Source organism: Ambystoma mexicanum, chromosome 10 (assembly GCF_040938575.1).
Source record: "Ambystoma mexicanum isolate Mex_15411 chromosome 10, UKY_AmexF1_1, whole genome shotgun sequence".
In the NCBI taxonomy this organism is placed as follows: Eukaryota; Metazoa; Chordata; class Amphibia; order Caudata; family Ambystomatidae; genus Ambystoma; species Ambystoma mexicanum.
Genome location: NC_090932.1, coordinates 1537197807 through 1537219074, shown reverse-complemented (window position 1 = coordinate 1537219074; position 21268 = coordinate 1537197807). Strand labels below are relative to the sequence as shown.

Here is a 21268-nt window from a genome sequence, read left to right as displayed (position 1 = left end):
TTAACATGACAATTTCTTTTACTGACGAAGGGATAGTGTGTTCTACTCCTGGCATACACTATTTAAATGTGGACAAATTCATATTGGCATTCACCGGGCAAGTGGCTCTGGGAGGCCTCCCAGTAGAACCAGAGGTTTTTCTTTATAGGATGAGCATTCTATTGACATGGCTACCTGGCTTAGTGGGTAGAACGATGAGAATACCTGATGAATTTTTGTTTAGGCCACAGATACCCATGGACAAAGAGGGGGGACAGACCATGCCTATAGAAATAGATGCAGCCATAGTACGAGGGGAAATGGCAATGCTCAAAGGAACGGATGACGAGGGTATACCATGGAGAACAGTGATAACTATTGAAGAAGGTTGTAGGTTGACTGACATCACTGATGATGACATGTTTAAAGAAGACTCAGCAGATGATGAAGTAGTGTTCTTTATGAGCATCAAATATTGGATTAGAATAGAGAAAAGGGAGATCCCACTGCAAATGGCAGTAATGCGGCAGCACCCAGCATTTTTTGACGATGACTTGGAGAAAGTGCCAAGTGCCTTATGGAATACAGGCCCTTATAACGTAGGTCTATTGAAGGGTATAGGGGAAGTTAAAATAAAGCTGAAACCAGGAGCAATTTTACCTTGAGGAAGACAGTACCCAATGTCTCGAGAGGCAGATGAGGGTATATTTAAGACTATCTCAGCATTGAACAAGGTATCCTGGTGCCGTTAGAATCATCATGCAATACAGCAGTGTACTCTGTGAAAAAATCAAAGGGAGGGTCATGGAGATTCATACAAGATATGAGACCGATTAACCAGATTGTAGAGGCAGAGTTTCCTTTAGTTCCTAACCCGGCGACGATACTATGCAGTATGCCAGTGGAAGCTCGATATTTCATGGTGATTGATTTGAAAAATGCATTTTTCTCAATCCCGTTGAACAGAGACTCACAAGACTTGACTTAATTTACGTTTCACCAAACTCGAGTGAAACACACTTGTTTGCCTCAAGGGTACTATGAGTCCCCATCGATCTTTAATAGAGTCCTACAGATGGACTTAGGCAATACTGATTTGAAGAGCGTTGTGATACAGTACGTAGATGATATTTCAATTTGTAGCACCACAGAAGATGAGTGCAGACAGAACTCGATTCAGTTGATGACTATCCTAGCAGACAAACGATACAAGGTAGATAAAGAAAAGCTACAGTATTGTCAAAAAAGGTGTTGTACATAGGACAGCTGATTTCACACGAGGGAAAGAAAGTGACACCTGAAAGAGCGGAGGCGATTATGAAGATTGCGAAACCGCACATGGTAAAGTTGATGCAACAGTTTTTGGGGCTATGTAATTATGTAAAAGCCTGGGTGTTTGACTACAGTTCGTACACAAAACCCCTTTTGCAGGCTTTAAAGAAAGCACAGGAAAACAAGGAGAAAATAGAATCGACTGAGGAAATGGAGGAAGGTTTTGAAGAGTGGAAGAAAGATTTAGACTTGAATATCCAAAATGCACGAAAACTATTTTTGTGGCCTCATGAAATATGTCGTGATGTATCTTTTTTGTAGTTTTAGTAAATAAAAAACAAAACCAGAAAACAATTAGAAGCAGTTTTTGCGAAAGTTAGAAAAAAGAATGAAGTTCAGAAGAACATTTGTTAGTTCAGTATATAACCCCCCCCAAAAAAAGGTTCTTTTAAGAGCGACCATTTCTGAACAAAAAAGAAATTAATTGATTTTCATTCCCCCGCCTCACGTGTGGATTTTTCCAGATGTCTGCAGACTTTCGCGTTGTCCACAGATTATGCAGACTGCAAAAGGTTCCGTGATTTTCATTTTTAGTTCTATTTTTTAACTGTGCCAGATGGATCTTAAAGGAACCTTTTGTCTATCTGGCTTTTATATTTGTTGGTGATCTTTTTTTTGTAGGAGAGGTGAGGAGGTAAGGTGGAGGAGGGAAAGAAGGGAAGGGGCACCAACCACAGATACAGAGTGGCAGATGGACAGGGGAAGATGTTGGGCATGCCTTAAATCTAAGATTGGTGGTAGTGTTTCTCGTGCTCCTTAACCGCAGCATCGAAAGCACTCTGAAACTGCTCCCACCTGCAGAGTGTTGTGTCTCAGTACAGAGTATTTTGACCCTTGAAAGGTTGGGGTCAACAGCGTTCTGTGTGGCCTGCGATGCAGCCAGCGGGATCCTCTGCCCCACAGTAGTAGCCTGTGTGGTGGCAGGAGCAGTTGAGGAAGATGGGGTAGAGGAAGATAACCTACTTCTTCCTGAGAAGGGAGAAGCCTTTCTCAGACCGCCCAGGTGGTTTGAGTGAATGTGGCGTCGCATGGAGGTGGTCCCAAAAGAGTACTGCCAATGTTGTCCATGACTGAGTACGACCCCGCACTCCAGCCATTCAACCTTAGCAGCCTGAGCTTTTGGTACACCCCTAACAGTTTTAAAGAATTGCCAAACCCATGACTCTCTCTGGGTGCTGGAGGTAGGAACTTCCTCTACCTCATCTTCCTGTTGCTCGTCGTCCTCTGCATCATTGCACCTGTTCCCCTTTCCGGACCTTCCCAGTGGTGGTGATGATGCTGGTGGCCCCTAGGAAGGTGGGATGGACAAGACAAATGCTATTCTTAAACTCCTGGAGGTCTCCTGGAAGTAGCTGTTAAAATATGCTCTCACCAGGTGTGCCAGATTGAGAATGACTAAAAGTAATGTGTGGGTCCCTTCAGAGGAACCGTCCGCAGACTGTGCGACTGTCTGCTGACTACTGTGCCGAAAATAGGCCTTGTTAAGTTGTAAAAAGTTCACATATTAACAAAGAATGGGTCTAGGAACTCTGGAAGGGTAAACCTTCAACTTGAAACAGCCTAGATTGGCCGAAAGTGCAGTTTCAAGCTGTCCGCATTGATGGACAGCATCCAGTAACAAGCCGTCACGCTGTAGTCGCATAATGACATTCAAGGGCATCCGCAGACCTAGTTGAGTGGGAGATGCAGGGTGCATACACATGGATGTCCGCAAACGGCGCGTTTTCTGCAGAGTAATTAAAAGTGCATCATGCAAGACCGGACATGGCCGGACAGTGTGCAATGTCCGCGGATGCCCCATGTGTAAACGGACCCTCCGAACAGTCGTAATGTCCGCGGACTATTAATTGGGGTTTTAAAGAAAAAAATAAGAATTTATCACACAATAATATACAAGATATTTGTATTAGATAAATACATGTATTTATTAAAGGGATGGGGTATTAGAATGGGAAATATAAATGGGAGAGTTTGGAATTTCAATAAAGTCACCATCTGGGAGGGAGGGAGAGAAGTTTCTTCAAAATGTCTTTTGATTTATGTTTTGTGAGTTTGATTGGGGTGATTTCTGGGGGAAGAGCGACAAGTACAAGTAGCACAGTGATGATCAACATTTCTAATAAAATGATTTGTAACAAAATTTAAAAGTTCTTTAAAATCATTGCTAAGTTCATCCAATTTTGAAGACAAGATCATTATTTCATTCTGTACAGTTGGGGCTTGGGATTGTATTTCTGATTGTTGGGATTCTGCATAATTAATCTCTTGTGTAGTTTCCTCATGTAAACTATGTACTATAAGAAAAGAAGACATTATTATTTCAATGAGCTCTCCATAAATGTCCTTATTTGTTTATACTGAAAGATGTATTGTTTAACATTAGAGGCTTCATCTTCACTCATTTCTTCCTTGGGAAAGTTTTCTTCTAGCCACTCACTTGTGTTTGTCATTTCTGTCAAAATAAGAAATGGTGATATTTGCTTATGGGAAATGTTTATATAATGAATGGTAATAATATCATTGGTTAAGTTGCTTAACTTATAGAAAGACTACTTTTTGGGCAGCTTATAATTTTGGCACTGTTCGACGAATGGTCCCCAAACTTTGCAGAGAGGCGCACGCTAATTGGATGTTTGAAAACGTGAGCTGCGTCATCATTTTCAAAACGGTCGCCATATTGGATGGGCGGATGACAGACTTTGTCTGCGGACAGCGCAGTGAGGAAAAGATATCTGGAAAATATATTTGGGTTATTTTTTTGTATGTAAGAGGTCCTGGAAGGGTGGGCAAAAGGTAAAAAGTTGATATAGAGATATTTTATTAGGTGAAAAAAAGCTGTGCAGGTGCTGCCGTGTCTTCCGTTAATTATTTTGTCCACGGATGTTATTGGGATTGGGGTGTGGACGGAGGTCCGGGTGAGTCTTGTTATTTGAAGGAGTCTTGTACATACTTGTTATATGGTTTATTTTTTTTAAATTTTTTTAAAAACAATTTTTATTGATTTTATTTAACAACCAACACAAACCAAACTTACAGTGCACATAATGGCATGGATACACATCACTTTATTCATGACCACTCTGTCCTTCCCTCCCCCTTCCCCCCTACACCAGCCTACTCTCCTCCCTGTTCTACTTCTACTTCCCGCAATAGGGATTCTTCATCTATGGTTTCTGTTGGATCCCGGTCTCCAAGACAATACATTTCCTGCTTCCTCCTCCCCTTCAACGCTACTCGCCTCTTGCCATACTATGGTTTCCGCCTCTGCCTATTTCTGTAGGTCCTTCCACCACGCTTCTATCCTCGGGCTGTGGCATGCTTTCCATCCCATTGCAATTTTCCTCTTAGCTAATGCATACGCCAGGTCTTTTAGTTTGCTCACGTGCTTTAGCTTATGTGGTCTTGGGAACCCCCCCCCCAACAATCATACCCATACTGCATCCACTTCCATGTTAATCCCTTTACTCCCCATCCTGCGCGCTATTTCTCCCCAAAAATGTCCTGTTCTTGGGCATGACCAAAACATGTGTACCATTCCAGCATTTTCCTCATCACATTTGGGGCAAGATTGTCGCCCTGCATTTTTAAACTTGGCTATTCGTTGGGGTGTCATAAACGCCCTATGGGTGACATATAATTGTATCTGCTGTAATCTCGCATTTCTTGACACTTTTTTGTGATATCCCTGGGCGCACTCCCACATCCCATCAGTCATTGGGGCCCCAGCTTCCTCTTCCCAATCCTGTCTAAGTTGTATCACTTCTTTCCCCACTTTAGTCATCATCAGCTGATATAATCTCGATATTTCATACCCTCCTTCTGCTATGTCATATATTGCGTCTATGGCTGCATCTGGTTCATCTGCTAATATGTCTTCAGGCCATGTCTCTTTTATGCTCCGCACCACCCTGTGATATGTGATATACTGCCCTGCATGTAACCCTGTTTCCTCCACCAGCCCTTCAAAATACCTTATGCTCCCTTCTTGCTACATGTCTCCCATCGTTACTATCCCCACCGGCTCCCAGTGCTTCCTAATCGTTAATCTTAATTGCCTCTCTCTTCCTGCCAAAGCGACCAATGGCATCTGCGAGGAGCACGGGGTCGTGCTACCCATTATCTGACAGGCTCTCCGCCATATCTCCCACCCAAATACCATCATCCTAGGTCGCCACTCCATATCAGAATTCGGCAACTACATAATTTCTCTCAAAAATAATGGGGCGCAATTCAGACAACCATTTAGATACATATTGAAGTTGGCTTGATATATAGTAAAGCTCATAGTTCGGTATGTTTATACCCCCTTTTTCGTGTGGGTTTTGCAGCTTCCAAAGGGCCACCCTATTTCTTGTCCCCTGCCAGAGAAAGTCCCTGCATATGCTACTCAATCTGGCAAAGAATCTCCTCGGTATCAAGTATGGGATGTTCCCAAAGTAGTGCAACAGTATTAGCAGGACCACCATTTTAAGCATTGCCCCTCTTCCTATCATTGCTAGGGGAAGGTTCACCCAAAACCTCATACTATTTTCAATCTGTCGGATAGCCTTCTCTGTGTTATATTGGTGCTCTGCCTCCAATGTATGATATATATCCACCCCAAGATAGCGAAACGTGCCAACCTCCCATGGTATCTGAAGGGTTGGTAGCTGCTCCAACGGTATCCCTTTGTACCTGCCTAGTGGAAATACACAAGATTTTTTGGGATTCACAGCTATACCTGAGAGCTTTGCAAATCGCTCCAACACCTCCAGGATATACTGGAGGTTTTCTTCAGGGTAGCGCAGATACAACAGCATGTCGTCAGCATACAAAGAAATTAAGTGGGGCTCCCCCCTTATGGTGATTCCTACTGTGTCATACTGCTATTTTAGGTATATTGCCAAGGCTCTAGGGCCAGTATGTACATCATGGGGGACCACGGGCATCCCTGTCGGGTGCCTCTGCTGAGTTGCCACCTCTCTGATATGCCTGCCCCTGTTTTCACTCTGGCCAGTGGGGCACTATATAGTAATTTGGCCCATTTGAGATACCCCGGCCCTATTCCATAGCTTGTCAAAGCAGCCATGAGCCATGGCCACTTAACCGAATCAAAAGCCTTGATGGCATCCAGCGACACTATTGCCATCTCACCCGTGTCCTCTTCAGCATATTTGATGAATCGGTGGAGTCGCCGAAGATTATTAGACATGTTCCTGTTGGGGACATAACCAGTTTGGTCGGGGTGTATTAGTTTGCTGACAACTTTTCTCATACTATTTGCCAGGGCCGCCGTCAGTATTTTACTATCTTGGTTCAACATCGACAGAGGTCTGTAGGAGCCACACTCACAGCCTGGGTTATTAGGTTTGGGGAGCGGAATGATGATCGCCTCTCTCAGGGACTCTGGTAACCTTCCAATTTCATATGCTTCATTGAGCATCTCCAAGAGTGGGGGGGGCACCTCGTTCTTATACATCTTATAAAATTTGCTGGGGAGTCCATCAGACCCCGGGGTCTTGCTGGTGGGTAGCTGTCTCACCACTTCTTCTAGTTCCTCTAGAGTGATTGGAGCATCTAGCTCCTCTCGCTCCTCAGCGCCAATCTGCGGCAATCCTATGTCCTCTAAGGTTTTGCTTATTTCCTTGTTATCACTTTCCTCCGCGCCCCCAACGCAGGATGCGATAGTAATCTACAAATTCTTGGTTCACTCCCTCTTGGTTGTCTATTATGCACCCATCTTCTCTCGCTATCGTCCTGATTACTGATCTGGGGGTCTCGCTTTTGTATAGCCATGCCAAAACTCTTCCTGGTTTATCCCGCCCTGCGTGCTGTCTCTCTATGTATTTCTTGTAATTTAGGTTGCACAGCCTTTTCCAGAGTCCCGCACATTTCCGCTGTAGCCAGGGTATTTCCTCATTGTCGTCTTTGGTGCTGCCCCGTCTTTTCAATGCCCTTTCTAGCTCTGTTTCCGCCTCTTGTAGTTCCACCAGAATCCCACCCTTTAGCCCCTTGGACTTAGATAAGGCTGCCCCCCTCACCACTACTTTAAAAGCTTCCCAGAGTACACCCGCCAAGTCTACACTGCCCGTATTGGCCTCAAAGTAACTTATTATTTCCTCTGTCATATCTTCTCTAAAGATATTATCTTTCAGTGCGGAGGCAACATGTCGGTATTTTCGCTCTTGGGGGTCGGTATTGCCATGTCAATTTCAGCGGCGAGTGGTCCGAAAGGACCCTTGCTTTACACTCTATTTACGCTATCTCTGCCATCATTTCTTGTGTGACAAACATGTAATCCAGTCTTGTATGAAGGGTCTGGGGGGCTGCAAAGTGCGAGTATTGCCGATCTCGGGGATAGTGTGACCTCCATGCATCCTCCAGCCCAAAACCTGCTAACAGGGACCGCAGTATCCTGGCCGCCGGGGTCGGTCTTTCTATTTTGGTGTCTGACCTATCCAGCCTTGGGTCTGGGTCCATTATGCAGTTGAAGTCACCTCCCCAGATCACCGCCCCTCCCAGGCTCACGCTAAGTTTGCTATATAGGGTTAGAAAGTATGCCGCCGTATCCTGGTTCGTAGCATATGTATTTATGACACATATTTCCTTGTTCTCTACTAGTCCTTTTAATACCACCATCCTCCCATCCAGTTTGGCTGTAGAGCTCAGTAGCTGAAATGGCACATGCGGTGCTATCCAGGTAATCATCTCCAACCTTTCACGCGTCAGGTGCGTCTCTTGCAGCAAGGCGATATCTATTTTCTGTCTACGCAGATACATCATGATCTTGTTTATTTTTAGATAACTATTGAGCCCTCGAACATTCCAAGTAACTATTTTCAGGTCTCCCATGATGAGTCTGGTTCCAACTCCACCCTCCACCAGTACCAGCCAGATCTCAGTTCTCCCTTTTTCTCATGTGGGCTTGTTCCCCTATGCAAACTTCCCCTAACTGTTAACAATCCCCCAACTCCCCCCTCCCTCCCACCCTTCCCAACTTGCCCCACTCCCCCAACTGTTGCCCAGCTCCATCCCTGGATCTCAGGCACCCCCGCATCTAGCCCCTTTCTGGCAATTGCCTTACTTATGGCTCAGCAGGAAGATATCGTCCTAGTGGCGGTCCCCTTATTCTGATTCTCGGGGGTAGGTTGCATCCATACCCTTGCTCCTTATTAGGAATCTAGCTAATTGCACCCTTCGTTTTTCTCAATACGTTGCACATTCTATATTCCAGTCAAAAATGTTCAAATGTCTCATGTTACGATTACTTATTACCCTGTGCCCTTCTCATGATGTGCAAAACAGTTTATATATGGTTTATTTCTGTTGTGGTGGTTTTGGCCAGTGGCCAGATTCTTGCTGTGACCCAAGAATCTGGCCACATACACTATAGTAATATGTGTACAGTTATTATAGGTACCATAGAGAGAGTATACCCTATTTGTAATATGGTGGAATTATATAATTGAAGTGTATATGGTATTTATGATCGTAGTACAATTGAGGATAGTGCTCCTCGATCTCTCCCCCGCCTTTGACACAGCCAACATTGTAGCCTCATTAAACGGCTACATGATACGTTCAACATCACGGACCAGGCACTGAACTGGCTGACCTGTTTCCTCAGTAACTGCTCTTTCCAGGTGGAACTGGGTTGTTTCTTCTCCACCATCTCACTCTCTGCCCCAGGGTTCTGTTCTATTGCTGAGGATCTTTAATATATATCTCGTCCCTCTGGCTCAACTGATCTCCTCCTTTTCTCCTCATTTCCAGTGTTATGCCGATGACACACAGCTTTCCTTGAAACTTCTGTGTACTACTTTCTGTTACCGGTCTTTCATCCCTGATTGTCTGACCGCCACCCAAGCATTGTGTGTGGCTAAAGATCTCTGTCTCAATGCCAGTAAGATGGAAATCCTTCTTATTGGGACAACTGTGCCTTGTTTCCCCCCTACCCTCGGGCCGCCCTCTATCCTCACCATCCTGTGAAGCCAAAAACCTTAGGGTCATCTTTGACTCCTTTCTCTCCTTCACTCCTTACATCTTGAACCTTGTCAAGAAGGCCCACTTTCAGCTTCACCTCCTTACAGGCATTCTACCTTTCCTCACCTTCCCCCAGAAGCTCAATGTCTGGAGGGCCCTGGTCCTGTCTAGCCTGGACTACTGCAACAGTGTCTTCCTCAACCTGCGCCTTTGTTCCCTATGCCCCCTTCAGCTAATCCAGAATAGTTTATCCTTAGCCTCAAGCACAGGGATCGGACCTCTGGAGCCCTAAAATCTCTACACTGGCTCCTGGTGACCGAAAGGATGAAATTGAGGACCCTCTGTATCATCGACAAGGCTTTCTGGGGTCTGTCTCCAACTAACTCCAATTCTCTGCTTGTTAAACGCTTTTTCAAACAGAAAGTGGGAGGCAGGTCTCTCTCTTTGGCTGGTGCTGCTCTTTGGAACAGCCTCCCTGCTTTTCTTAGACTTGAGCAGGGCCTCCATAAATTCCGGAAATTTCTCAAAAATCTGCTTTTCTCTTCCTCTTTTCCTCTATCCCTTCCCTGCTAACTCATACCACTGCCACTGAGACCGGTGGCCTGGTCCCTCATGAACCTCACAGGTCCCATACCTAGTCGACACCAGTATCCCCTCTCCACACTGCCCTTGGGGGCCTACCTCATAGTGGCTTTGCACCCCGCCCTTGGGACTCCTCCACCCCAGCACTTAGCCAGTGGCCTCACACCTTGGCACTTCCCTCCTGGGCTCCCATCAGCACTTGTCCATACCTACTCCCCCTTCCATTCTTGCACTTCTCTCACTGCACAATGCATGTGTGCATTGTTAGCAGCACTGTGTAAAAATGGTTTGTATAAGTAAGGGAAATGCAGATACAAAAGATTTCTAGAACATTGTTAAGTGACAGTTGTATGGAAGTTTAATATGTTGATAGGGTTACATGTAGAGTTGTTGGAAGTGATTGGTGGATGGAGGTGTGACTGTTTGAAAGTAGGCAATGAGGGAGTATTACAAGCCTAAAAGTAAAAAGAGTAAAAGGGCTGTCCTGTGCGATGGTGTGCACGTGCCATCCGGGTCTGTTCTTTTGTTATAACTTCTCTTTATTGGTTTTCAACAGGTAAACAACAGAAACGGTAACCACAACCCCATCCCCACGCCCTGTTCCCCTACCCACCTGTTGCTCCTCCCCCAGGTTTTTTAATGATGCCCGGCCTGGAAAGGGGACTGTGGAGACCGTGGATAGTCATGACGGTCCATGGATTATGGTCCTCATTGTATGCCATAGAAAAGTATTTGTGACAGAAAATTGTTTCTGTCCTTTTTTCTTTTTAGTACAAAATGCTAATGGAAATGTTGGAAAATCTTATTGAATCTATTGAAAAATGTAAAGCAGATGAAATCTATAAGATTCATGTTTTTTAGTTATTTTTTTTACTGTAAAGGTGGCTCTCCAAAAGGAACCTTTTTTTTTATTTTGTCTTCTTTTTGCAGGGAAGGCCAGGAAGTAGTGTGGGGGAGGGAAATGAGGGAAAGGGCACCAAACACAGATACGGAGGGGCAGGTGGACAGGGGAAGATATTTGGCGTGCTTTGAATCTAAGGTAGGGGGCAGTGTTTCTCATGCTCTTTGATAACAGTCCCGAAAACACTTTGAAATTGCTCACCCCTGCAGAGTGGTGTGTTGCAGTTTATAGAGGATACTGTTGCCTTGGAAAGATATGGATCAACAGCCTCTTTTATGGCTTGCAAGATAGCTGGTGGGATTTTCTGCCCCAATGGAGTAGGCTGTGAGGTGGCAGTAGCGGTTGAGGACGATGAGATAGAGGAAGATAGTCTACTACTTCCCGAGAAAGGAACAGCCTTTCTCGGAGCACCTGGATGCTATCAGCGGGTGTGGTGGCACCTGAACATGGTACCAAAAGAGTACTGCCTGTGTTGTCTGCGACTGAGATCTCAATGCATTGAGCATGGATAGCACGGGCCTTTTGTACCCCTCATACGGACTTGAAGAACCGCCACACCCATGATTCTCGCTGGGTGCTGGAGGTAGGCATTTCCTCTATCTCATTTCCTGGTCCTTTTGAGCCTCCTCTGCATCATTGCGCCTTTTCCCTTGTCCAGGCCCTCCAGCTGGTGGTGGCTCCTGGGGAGGAGGGATGGCCATGGCTGATAACCATTTTTGAAGTTAAATAGCAGGTGTGCTAATACTGTTCCAAGCAAATGCTCTCCCCTGGTTTGCAGATGAAAAATGAGTAAGAATAGGTCTAGGAGCTGTGCAAGGGTAAACGTTCAGCTTGAAACTTCCTAGATTGGCTGAAAATGCACCTTTGAAATGTCTGCTAAGCACGGTCTCGTTTGTGAACACGTCATCATGGCATGTGCATGCGTAGTCACGTGACACTGTCCGGAACGTCCGTGATGACTTCAGACATTCACAAACGTCGGCAAACAAAAAATGGTGTAAAAATTTTGATAGAAGTGTTAAGAATGTTGCTCGAAGGTGGTGAATGGCACAGTTTTCACTTGAAACTTCCTAGATTGGCCGAAAATGCTGCTATATTGGGGGTGAGTATGATATTAGGAAGTTGTAGCAAATTAGGGTGCAGTGGTAAAAACCTATGAAATTCAGTGAATAAACTTTGCTAAAGGGACGTATGGTTAAATTGCACTAATAACCTATGAAATTCAGTGAAAAGGCAGTTTTGAAATGTCCGTGAGTTGTGGAGAGTTGCAGTCCTGCAGTCCCGCAGCCTGCAGCCCCTGGCCTGGCCCCCTTGTATGGACAGCATGGAAGACGGTTGTCTGCTCTGGAGCAACAGACGGAGAGAAGAAGAAAGAGAGCGTTGCGAAGTGGACAAAGGATGTGCTGTGAGTGAGGCGGATGACTACACGACTTTGAAACAACAGCCGGATGGTAAGCATAGACAGCCTAGGACCCTGCCCTCGTCCCTGCTGGCAGAACTATCTCAGTCAGCACACAAAAACCAGCTGCCAGCCTCAAAATCTGATTCATGCGACGTGCTTACAAATGCGCTTACAAACAATGAAACCCCCACTTTGGTCCGGTGCCCCCGGGCGTTACCTGTTGAAGACTCTTATCACGGGGGTGGGGCGCAGATTGATTAGGAGGTCTCGGCATCACCAGTTGCAGCGAGGCTCCCCATGGTACTGGTGGATTGCGTGGGGGGACGCTGAGGACACACCCGGGCCTCCTTCTACATTTGATATACACGGCCTTACTCCTGGGGAAACTCGACCGTTTCCTGAAAAATGCATGGTTGCAGCGAAAGACCGACCCCGATTCAGGGAAACGAAAGCCTTGAGTCAGAGACTACAACCTGGACTGGGGAAAAGGACTTAAACAAAACTCTATGCGTAACTGCAGAAATCCACACCACGGCTCTCGCAAATAATGACGCACTGCTCTCTACGGAACCAGTAAATGAAAACGAAATAGTTGTTTCGGAAGACGAGCAGCCACTCCGGGAGAGACTTATTATGATACGGGTAACTATATAAAAATCAGCTGCCCAGCTGCCCTAAACCCCAAGAACCTAGAGGAGGAAGCAACTCTATTGTACCCTTCATATTTAAACAGACAAGTGGAACAAAGAAAAAGCAAAAGAAACATCACGTATTATTAACAAAGAAACACATAACAGACCGCTCAAATAACAAGACATGGCATTGGGAGAAAGTGAGCGGCAAAAGCTCTAAACCACCTGGCATCCAACCTCCAAGGAAGGAGCATAAGGAGAGGGAAGCTACAAACAATCAAACAACAGCAAGAGACCCCTACCTGAAAAGAGGGTTCTTAGTGGTATCCCAATCAAAGAACCTTCAGGAAAATTATAGCTAAAAGCCATTTTTGTCTGTGAACTTTACAAACTTTTTCTGAAACAAAAGTGGCCACTTCGAGACGAATCCATAAGATATTCACCACATGAAATCTCAGACGCGGAGCTCCTTGAAGGAGCAAATGACCTGGACACTGAAGATAGCACTTCAGCATTACTTTCTTCAATCAACAAAAGGAGCAAGTTATACATCTTGGGACTAGCCCCCCCTAATGTCCGTGAAGCACGGACCCATTCGCGAACACGTCATCATGGCACGCCCGCATGATCAGGTGACACTGTCTGGAAAGTCTGCGGTGACGTCAGATGTTCGCGGATGTCGGCAAACAAAAAAAGGTGTAATAAGCTGTAGAAAGTTGATAGAAGTGTTAAGAATGTTGCTAGAATGGCAGTTTTCACTTGTAACTTCCTAGATTGGCTGAAGATTCTGCTATATTGGGGGTGAGTATGATAGTAGGAAATTTTAGCAAATTAGGGTGCACTGGTAAAAGCCTATGAAATTCAGTGAAAAAACATTGTTAAAAGGACGTTATGGTTACAAGTAAAACCGGAAAACCCAATAAATTTGCCAGTTATGGTAAGCTAAGCAACCATAACTCGTGCCACCACTGTGCACTGCTAAGACTAACACCCAGGTGCTATGTTGTAAAGTTATTTTCTTTCAGGTATGGACTCAGCTCATGGTACACATACATGGGGAAATAAGTACACCTCAAACACACAATTAATTTGTATACATGATAATAAACTCTAATCTTATTGTCACTTCCTAGTGATGTTCTTTCTTTTCTCCTTATTGGAGTTTCTCTGCATGTGCCTCAGATTCCTATGCATTGTGAGTCTTCATATGTATTGTTTGTACCAACACAAGTGTGTAGTAAGTCTTGTATTGTTAGCTATTAATTCCAAGTTTATATTAGTCGAGATTCTGATCGACTTGCATTCATTATTTTACTAACCAATATTACCAGATTAAAAATACTGTATTTCTGTGGTGCATGCGGCACCCATTGCCTATGTGTATGTATTATTAGGTTATTTTATTAAGAAGAACACTCCAATATAACATTTTGTTTAAATGAGTACATTTTTTAATAAAGTACTTCATGAGAGCACTCCCGATCATCCCAGATATGTTGCTACCAACATTGCAAACACAACCCCTTGTATAGACTTTTCATCAGAATTAATATACGTCATGTCATCAGTGACATTTGTGATGTCATCTTTGATGTCCTGAGTGTTAGTCTTAGCATTGCACAGTGGTGGCATGAGTTATGTTTTCTTAGCTTACCATAACTGGCAAATTTCTGTGGTTTTTTCGGCTTTACTTGTAACCATAACATCCCTTTAACAATGTTTTTTCATTGAATTTCATAGGTTTTTATAAGAGCAACTTAACCATAACGTCCCTTTGACAAAGTGTTTTCCCCTGAATATATATATATAAATGAGGTACTGCAAGCGATTAACAGGTGGCGCACCCTTATGGATCGATTTAAAATAGACACAGTGAACGTCTTGCAAAGCTATAAAAGTCTTCCACTGCCCAGTGGTGTACATTTTATGAGCATGACGGGCACAGCATTGGATATAAATTGTCTGTTCAAATGTGAATTTGTTTACAAACGATACAAGAAATGTTAAGTACACACTAAGCATTAAGGCCCAGGAAAATGTCTATTGCTGAACACACAGAGAGAGAAAGAAAAGAAGTTACACAGCAAAGAACATGCATCGGCAGAGCCCATAGGCCTGGCTTTCTGAAAGAAGGTAGGTTTTTTGGAGTGGGGAAGGGTTCTCGGTAGGGGGCAGGCTTGGACTGGTCTATAGGGCAATAGGCCCATGGCCGAACCAAAAACACCAAATGTTGGTGTGGGACACTTTTTTGGTCAAAGTGGGACACTTTTTTGGCCAATTTGGGCCATTTTGATGAGTTAATTCACTTTGCGGCTAGTAGTTTTGACCAGTGTTTCTGAATAAATATTCTTTAAAAAGCACAATGTGCATCACACCTTATAAAACAAACTCCCCTTTGGTTACTATTCAAACAGTGTCACAAAAGGAATGAATAGCCATTTGCAACTGTGGGACACTTTTTCATTGGTGCACGAGACAATTGTATAGACCAGTCCGACCCTCTAGGGCAGTGGTATTCAAACTATGGGTCGCGACCCCCTAGGGGTCCGCGGTCCGCGGGTGCATCCCAGGGGGGCCCTGAGAGCTCAGCATGAAAAAAGATTTTTTTTTTTTTTAAGATTGGAAGAAATGGGCATGGGTGGCCCACATGGGCGGGCTGAAGCATGAAACTGTCTCAGGCAACAATGAAAAAGTGGCCCACAGTTGTAAATGGATATTCATTCCTTTAGTCACAGACTGGGCCTCATTACTACTATGGCGGACCAGTAACAACGGTGCTGGTAAGCTACCGGCACCGTTGCTACCGTTCCGCCATAGTAAGAGTTGTGCTCGTGGGTGCTTGACAGCCCCCGCCAGGTCTGACCGCAGCTCGTCGGATGCACCAGCACCGTTATTAACGGTGCCGGTGCATCCGAGCTCCCCATTCCCATTTGAGCCATATGGGGCTCAAATGGGAATGGGGATCTACCGGCACCTTCGAAAGGGCAATTATCATGTCCGCCTAACTCGGCATGACCTAGTAATTGCCCATTCGCGGGTGCCAGACCCGGATGCAACTCCAGTGGCAGCCGTGCCGGTTTTACCGGCACAGCTACCGCCAGAGTAGTTATGAAGCCCACTGTTTCAATAGTACCCAAAGGGGTGCTTTGTGTTAAAATGTAAGTAAATTGTGATATATTCAGCAACAATGGTCAACATTACTAACTGCATAGTTAAGTAACTCATCAAAATGGTCCACATTGGCCAAAATGGTGGCCCATTTTGATTGGCCCAAACTAGCATTTTACATTTTTGGTACAGGCATTGCCCTATAGGCCTGTCCGAGCCTGGCGGCTCATCCATAATGGCAAGAGGCGCCCACCCAGTGGCCCCTCACCCATTATGGAGGAGCTAAGGAGCCAGCCCAGTGAAACAGTGAGCACTCCCTCAGCTGCTTTATCCAGCTAATGGAGTGCTCCTGGGCTGGCTGAACTGTCAAAGGGAAACACTGTTTCCCTTTGACAGTTCAGTTTAGTTCCCCAGCCGCACATGCTCACTGAGCCATGCAAGTGCTGGGGCGTTTTGCTTCGCCAGCATTGCATAGCTCATTGGAAATGCTGGCTGGGGCACTGCATGTCTGTATGTCCGAGGGGGAGCTCCTGCGCCTCCTCGCACATACGGACAGAGCAGCTGGAGCAGGCCGTTTCAGCACCCACACACAGGCCAATGCAGAAGGTACGTTTATGTTCATTGTTTTTATTTAAACATGTGTATGGATGCGTTATGAGTGAGTGTATGGTGATGGATGCTCATGTGAATGATAGAGTGATTGCTGTATGAATGTGCAGCGCCTTGCATATACACATAATCATGTTCATTGTGTTAGGACCAGTGGGGCCCAGGGGACAGGGATGGTATCTTTTTACCGGACATCTATCATTCAAAACCCTCTGCCTTGTCCACAAGGCTTTCTGGGGCCTGGGTCCAAAATACCTTCAGCTATTCCTCCGCAAATACCTCCCCTCTCGAGCTCTTCACTCCTCTACCTCCAACTCCCTCAGAGTCAGTCGTTTATCAAAGAAACGAGCTGGGGGTAGATCTCCGTCTTCGGCTGGGGCCTCCCTCTGGAACAGCGCCCTGCCACTCTAAAACTTGAGGAGAACCATCTTTCTTCCTGCACTTATCAGACCTAGCCTGTCTGCTGCCTTAAACGTAGCACTTGCAAATTGCTGGCTGCACTACCACTGTTTGTTGCCTTTATTATTTATTTATTGTTATTTATCTGTTTCTCCTCTGCTTCGCACTTTCCACTTCTCCCCCCTTCCATGCACTTTTCCCCTCACACTTGCGCGTTCTCAATGTCACTGGGCCTAGTAAGATCACTGTTTTATTCTCCTCTGTTCCCCTCCCTTGCCTTGTCATGCTCTGAAATACTTGTGTACGAGCGCGATAGAAATAAAATATCAATGCCTGCCCCCTGGACTTCCAGCAACAATTGCAAACTGTTTGGCTATTTACCCATTTTTTGTTAAAAGTATGCTCTACAATGCAACATTTTAACCTATTATTTAAAAAAAAATTCACAGGGGGAAACCCCCCCGAACCTCCCCTTAATGCCCCTCCACTTAAAAAAGATTCACCAGCCGCCACTGGCCCTCAGACTGTGTTGGGAACGGGATGGGGGAACCGAGGGACTATGGTGGGAGCACAATGGGCGGGAACCATGGGATAGTGATGGGAGCAGAGTGGGGAGAGCCCTGGGTGTGTGATGGGGTGGGGAGAGACCAGCGACTGGGTAGGAGTGGGATGAGGGAGCCCAGCGACTTTGATGGGAGCAGGTGACGGCGCGCAATATATACTGTCCATTTGGCATTTCTGGGGGGTCCCGACCTGCCCAAATTTTGCTCAGGGGGGCCCTGGCCAAAAAAGTTTGAAGACCACTGCTCTAGGGGGCTAGAGAAGAGGGAGGAAGATGCACAAATAGAAGGAGCACAATTGAGCACACTGTGCATGCAACTAAAAGCAAGCGATGGCGGGGACCAGGGGCAGTAAGAACATTACAGAAAGATGTCTGGGGCTGAGGATGAGAGGGTGAAGGGGCCCTGGGGTCCAAATGAGCATGTGGTGTAAAGGTGGGGCAATGGACATCTATAAGTGGCGAGCCAAGCACTACATTGTATGGATACTTACACGGATCTAACCGGGCCAGGGCACTCCCAAGACTAGAGGGACTGTTGGCACCGTGCATTTAAATGTTTAAATTTACGAGTACTATACGTCTTAAAGGAGGACCATGCCATAAAAAACACAGGTTTAACAATTAAAGGAGGAACATGTCATTAAAAAACACAGGTTTAACAATCAGATGTAGTGGGGAACAAGGCCGGGAAGTTCCGACGAGACGAGAGATCGGGAAATGCCCAGCAGTCGGAGTCCTGGGCCGCATGGGATCACGGCCACGCTTTAAGAAAATGGCGACGCACCAGAAACCGATCTAGGATAGCATGGATCTAAAATGCCGCAGGTCCAGGAGAGCGCGTGAAGATTGACATCAGGAGAGCAGGGATAGCAACGTTCCTGCACGAGACGTTCCCAGTTCCAGGAGTGCTCGCTGGCGAGTGGGCATTGCCTAGTCCTTCTTCAATTGCAACAACGAAGTTCGAACTCGCGTGCTTGCTAATTTAGTATGCTCGTTCCCACAATTCCCGGCGCTGTCTGCTCCAGACAGACAGACGAAAAAAAGAACCGAGGAGCGTTTTTAATGCGTGTCATCATCTTTTCTATAGAATAGTTACGCAATTGTGATCCTGAAGATGAGCATGTTTGTCACACTGATTTATAAGGGTGATAGTTATGATGGCTTAGGTAAATTACGGAGTGCTTGGTAGCTTTGCGCAGTGGCAGTATCGTAGCCAATGAGGTTAAACCGAGGCGCGATTATTGCTTATTGAAAACTTTACCCAATACCCCGCCATGATGACTTGAAATATAGTCGACTTGGTAATTTTTGACAGTCTCCACGGAGACTGAATTTTCAAAGTTGAAAAATAGATGAATTTCTTCTGCAGTACTTGTGGTGGAAGATGCAGGCTGGCCTTGCATAAGTATACCTGAAAGCGAAACAACCTTTAAGCACGATGTATTCGCTAAGTAAGGGATTCGATTGGAAGCTATTCCAGAGCACATCCAGATTGCAATATCTCAACTCTTTATTGTTGATAGACATGAAAGGTGGAATTAGGGGCGCTCATTTATTTCGCTCTGAACACGTGAATCTTAAATTACTGACATTGACCAGCCGTGACTGGTGACATTTTTAATTGGAGGGGAGTACATTTTCCCCACGAAAATGCAGAAGCGAAAAAATGTACCAAGGGAGCCTGAGCCAACCACGTGTGGTTCCAGGGATGGTAGTGCCTCTAGTAGAAACATTTCTGAAAAAAAATAATGGGTTGAAAGGGTGCGTTCTACAGCAGGCTTTCTGTGAAAAATTGTGTTAGAAGCCACACAATTTACTTTTGGTTTTGTAAAGTAACACATGGAAATTGTTTTTTAAAAAAAGCATCTTCCCAGTGCACCAAACACTGTATATATAATAGTTCTCTCAAAGAATCAACCAAAATTGCCTAGTAATCAAGTTTTCTTTTAATTTTCAGGCTCTACCAACACGTGTTTCGACCTTAAACAACAGGTCTTCATTGGGGCATTCAAGTTGCTCTTATTCAAATAGTCTTCTCCAATTCTATGAAAATCAATCCTTCCAATTCTTAGTTGATACACGTTCTACATTTTCTTGTTATAGTTGTAGAGGAGCAGCTGAATGCCTCTGTAGGAAGTCCCGCCCCCATTCTTTGTATATGCTGGAAACCAAAGTCACGACATGCAGGACACCAGTGATTGTGCCTATTCCGTGGATAGCCTTCTAGAAAAGGTATCCATTGAGAAGACCCTATATGATGTACCCCCGTAGAGATGACAATCTCTTGGAGGAGATTCCCGAAGGAATATGAAGATGAGAGAAAGAGAGGTTGGTGACGTCACAGGAAAAGAGTGTGACGCACTGAGAAGAGTGGTCGAACAAGAAGATGCATAGACCGTATGGAATCTGATGACGAAATAAAGAATCGTGTAGACTTTCACATGCGGAATGAAGATTGCACGTGTGAAGAGCACTGCAGAAAATGCAAGTAATTTAATAACTGTACAGATGCAGCAATGCAAGTAGACTTAGGGGCCGATTCATGGAACAAAAGTGTGCTGAAAATCCATGCGCAAGCAGGCGCAAGGGAGCGCAAGCGTGAGAAACGCAGCACACGCGCACGCGTGCGATTCAAGGAAGACGCTGCGCGTGTTTCCCGCTGTCCGTGCGCCCAATCCAGCCATGGCGCACGCAGGCATACACGGCGTGCGCTACGCGCACAGCAAAAGCGCCCATAGCGCGGCGCACACAACCAAAGTGGGCGTAACAGTGGGCGTAACACGCGGAATGGGGAACAACACGTGAAAAAGAAGGCGTAACTGGGGAAGTACTGCAGGGAACTACACGGAACGCCCACACGCACGCGAAAAACCCGTATTCATGGATCCGAATACGGGAAACCCGTGCATGACAAAAGACGCGCACAGGCGTCAACGCGTCCGCCACACGAAGGCAGGCGGAAGCGTCCCCGCGCACAGCATAAAAGTGCGCACAAACAACAAACGCGTATATACAGCTACGATGAATGCCTCATTTGTCGCAGCACTGATCGTGGGACACCGCAAGAGGAGGAGAATAGCCAGGGCACGCATTTTCGCACCACGGACAAGCCTTTTTGGGATGCCTGACGACCAGGTCTATGGCAGGTATAGGTTTCCACCCCATATCATCCTAGACCTGGTCAGGGAGTGGGAAGATGACCTTACATCCCCCACCCTTTGCTCCCAAGCATTGAGCCCCTTGGAGAAGCTGCTCAATGTCCTGCATTTTTTGGCCACTGGGTCATTTCAGCGGACCACTGCCATAGTGGGGGGGGTCTCACAGGCCACGCAGTCACGCTGCCTACACCAGGTACTGGCAATCATGACAGCGCGCCCCTCAGTCTGCAGACACATATACATGCCCAGAACACACGCAGAAAGGCAGGCCGTTGTCCTGGATTTTTTCAGGGTGGCACACTTCCCCAAAGTGCTCGGTGCCATAGATTGCACCCATGTGGCCCTATGTCCACCTAGGGCCACTGAGCACATCTACCGAAACCGCAAGCACTGGCATTCCATCAATGTACAGGTGGTATGCGATGCAAAGGGAATCATCACCTCTGTCTATGCAAACTACCCTGGCTCCACCCATGACAGTTTCATGTACAGAATGTCCGCCCTGAGCCGGGCCCTGGAAGCTGGGCAGCATGGCGACACCTGGCTCCTAGGTGAGTACAAATGCCCATGCACATGCATGCAAGTCACACACAGACAAATATCCAAACCCTAATAATCTCAACTATTATCACCTCCCCAGGG

At 45.8% G+C, this 21268-nt stretch overlaps 1 non-coding gene across 1 annotated transcript; it reads left to right on the top strand.

Annotated features, from left to right (window-relative positions):
• The first annotated feature begins 18655 nt into the window (after positions 1-18655).
• Positions 18656-18795, top strand: LOC138496265 (U4 spliceosomal RNA). Its single transcript, XR_011277793.1, has one exon. It is a non-coding gene; the product is annotated as a U4 spliceosomal RNA (small nuclear RNA).
• The last annotated feature ends 2473 nt before the right edge of the window (positions 18796-21268 follow it).